Source organism: Myotis lucifugus, unplaced genomic scaffold, assembly GCF_000147115.1.
Source record: "Myotis lucifugus unplaced genomic scaffold, Myoluc2.0 scaffold_8745, whole genome shotgun sequence".
Lineage (NCBI taxonomy): Eukaryota > Metazoa > Chordata > Mammalia > Chiroptera > Vespertilionidae > Myotis > Myotis lucifugus.
The window spans coordinates 1-3,653 of NW_005879793.1; the positions used below are offsets into that span (position 1 = coordinate 1).

Below are 3,653 nucleotides of genomic sequence, written 5' to 3' on the forward strand. Positions count from 1 at the left end.
AGATTTTGTGACTAAGCAAGGGTGAGGTGCATACTTAATACAGTGGGGCCTTGACTTTACAGTGTCCTGACTAACGAGTTTTTTGAGATAAAATTCGGGTTACGAGCCAGCTTCAGATACCCCACCGCTAGTTGGCGCAGTGAACGTCACAGTGAACGCCACAACATCAGCCCAGCATTCAATTCATTGTAACGGTGAAAACTGATTTGACATACGAGTAATTTGAGTTACGAGCTCCGTCACGGAACGAATTAAACTCGTAAGTCAAGGCCCCATTGTATTTCCTTAAAAGCAAGTAGCTGATTTTGAAGATTTTATTTTTTTATTCATAATTCACAGTAACTTGCTTAAACTAGAGAGGATTTTGCTTACCAAGATCCATTGACTGGGAATAGAACATTCACTGTAATGAAATTCTAGACAACAGAAAGTGGATGTACTGTGGAGTTCTTTGGTAATGAGATTTGAAAATAGAATTTTATCAGCAGACTAATATTAGAATATTACTGCATAATGTCTGACCTTTGTTTCTTGGAGCCCCAGAGCTTCTTCCCCTTGTCTATTTCCATTTCTAATATCCTGAAGTCATTTCCTGTGTGCCAATTTTATAATTGTCCTACTGTTTAACTGTTCTGTCCATATGCAACCTCAAATGTATGTTCTTTCATCATTAATTTGGGAATGCAGTATTAAAGTTAATTTTAGGGTAATTTAAATTCCAGTGATCAATTTTCTAATGTCTTGGCCACCAGCCTTTTTTTCCCCCTGGTTTCCGCTCTTCCCATTTTATTTGAGGAAAAAAAAGTTTCTTGATGTATTAATATTTCTAGCACCACTCTTTTTTATTTTGTACCTAATTCCCCATATGTGGATGTTGTGATGATTGTTGTATCTTTCTATTTTCTCCCTTTAAGTCATGCTAAAGTTTTTGTCATGTCTCAAGAATATGGGTTTTCAGTAAAAATGAATAAATGTTATATAAGATTTCCAACTTCCATCAAATATTTAGTATTTTATTTATGAGCTTATGGATTCTTTTTCTACATAATATAAAAGTTACTTGATATCATCTTTCCTCATAAGCATTATAATTTCTTCATCAACTTGTCAAAAGCTATATCAACATACAAAAACATTTGGTGTTCAGGGGACCAGGCTTAAACTTGGGGATATATATTTAGAATAATATATGTTTTAAAATAATTTTATTGAAGTATAAGTTACATACTATTAAGCACACATTTGAAAATAAAGTCAGTGAGTTTTGGTAAATATAGCAGGTCATGCAATCACCACTATAGTTAAAATTTAGAACACATTCATCATCCCCAAAGTGGTCCCATATCCCTTTTGCAGTCAAACTTCATACCCCATCCATAAACCCTGAAACCGGTCAACATTCTTTTTTTAAAATATATTTTTTATTGATTTCAAAGAGGAAGTGAGAGGGAAAGAGAGATAGAAACATCAATGATGAGAGAGAATCATTGATCAGCTGCCTCCTACACGCCTCACACTGGGGACAGAGCCCACAACCCAGGCATGTGCCCTTGACTGGAATCAAACCCGGGACCCTTCAGTCCACAGGCTGATACTCTACCCACTGAGCCAAACCAGCTAGGGCAGTGGTTGGCAAACTCATTAGTCAAGAGAGCCAAATATCAACAGTACAATGATTGAAATTTCTTTTGAGAGCCAAATTTTTTAAACTTAAACTATATAGGTAGGTACATTGTTATTAACTTAATTAGGGTACTCCTAAGGCTTAGGAAGAGCCACACTCAAGGGGCCAAAGAGCCGCATGTGGCTCGCAAGCCTCAGTTTGCCGACCACGGACTAGGGCAACATTCTTTTTTTCCCTATAGTTTAATCTTTCTTATAATGTCATATATTTGAAGTTATTCAGTATTAACACCCTTCTAGGATGGTTTCCAAGGTTTTATTCTCTAGTATCACTAGTTCATTGTACAGATCAATAACTATGGAGAAAAGTAGTAAAAATACTATAGAAAATTTTGCTGAAGGTGCATTTTGTTTTTACATATGTCAGTAGACTTTTTTTTTCATATTTCAATTTTTTTCTTTAAAAGGAGTGAGTTGCCCTATTTGGTTTGGCTCAGTGGACAGAGTGTCAGCCTGCAGGTTCCCAGGTTCGATTCTGGTCTAGGGTACATGCCCAGATTGTGGGTTTGAACCAGTAGGGGTTGTGCAGGAGGCAGCCAATCAGTGATGCTCTCTCATCATTGATGTTTCTATCTATCTCTCCCTTTCCCTTCCTCTCTGAAAAAAAAAGAAAAGGTGTGAATTGTGTTGGGAAAGAGGGGGTTTAAATGCTTTATAGACAAGAAATAACTGCACTACAACCAACTTATTTATCATCATCACCTTCATCTTCATAATCTTCTTCACCTTCATCTTCATAATCTTCTTCATCTTTGTCCTCATCCTCTTCATCTTCCTCCTCTTCTTTTTAAATATATTTTATTGATTTTTTACAGAGAGGAAGGGAGAGGGATAGAGTGTTAGAAACATCGATGAGAGAGAAACATCGATCAGCTGCCTCCCGCACACCTCCTACTGGGGATGTACTCACAACCAAGGTATATGCCCTTGACTGGAATCGAACCTGGGACCTTTCAGTCCGCAGGCCAATGCTCTATCCACTGAGCCAAACCGGTTAGGGCTCCTCTTTCTTCTTTTTCTTGCTTTTTTCAACCTTGACATCTCCCTTTTTGGCCACATCAGACTTTCCTTTAGCTTGGTATGCAGTAGTATCCTTTTCATATTTCTCCTTCAGCTTAGCAGCCTTCTTTTCATAAGGCTGCTTGTCATCTGCAGCAGGGTTATTCCACATCTCTCCCAGATTCTTTGAAATGTCACCAGTGGATAGGCCGGGATGCTCTCCTTTGACTTTTGGGCGATACTCAGATCAAAACAAACAAACAAAAGGCTGAAGGAGGCATTATGGTTACATTGGGATCCTGTAATTTCCTTTTTGTTTTCCCTTTAGGAGGGATATAAGTTTTCACTTCTCTCTTATAACGGGCCTTGTCCACCTTTTCCATCTCTTCCAATTTTCCTTTCTCCTTAGCAGATATGGTCTTCCACCTCTCTGAGCACTTCTTAGAAATCTCCGAGAAGTTGACTGAAGCATCTGGGTATTTTTTCTTGTGTTTCTCCGAGCAAGTTTGCACAAAGAAAGCATACAATGACATTTTGTCTCTTGGCTTCATAGGATCTCTCTTGCCCATGTTTAATTACTTCTCCTCAGCAAGCACAAGGTCACCCAGTGCCCAATTGGCTCGCACTTGCCCTGGTGCTGTCTCTATGTACTGAAATGGCTGTGTCTGTCAGTTGATTTTTATGTAAGGATCTGTATATACAAATATATGCTACATTTATTTATAGACCTATAAATATAGACTCACATATATACTTGACTTATTCTTGAAATAATCTTGTCAATTCACTTCAGCAAAAGTTGGTGGTGTAAAACATTGTTCTAGTCTTGTACAGGATAAAAAGAGAAACAAATCACAATATTCTATTGATTTTGGTATCAACATAATTATAGAAGTCAAAATGTAGTATAACAATGTAGGACAAGGAAAGCGTATGGGGTAGGTAGAAATAATTTTTTTGAAATATTAACA

The 3,653-nt window shown here is 37.5% G+C and overlaps 1 pseudogene; it reads right to left on the minus strand.

Annotated features, from left to right (window-relative positions):
* Positions 1 to 2,368: 2,368 nt before the first annotated feature.
* Positions 2,369 to 3,251, minus strand: LOC102436054 (annotated as a pseudogene).
* Between the last annotated feature and the right edge of the window lie 402 nt (positions 3,252 to 3,653).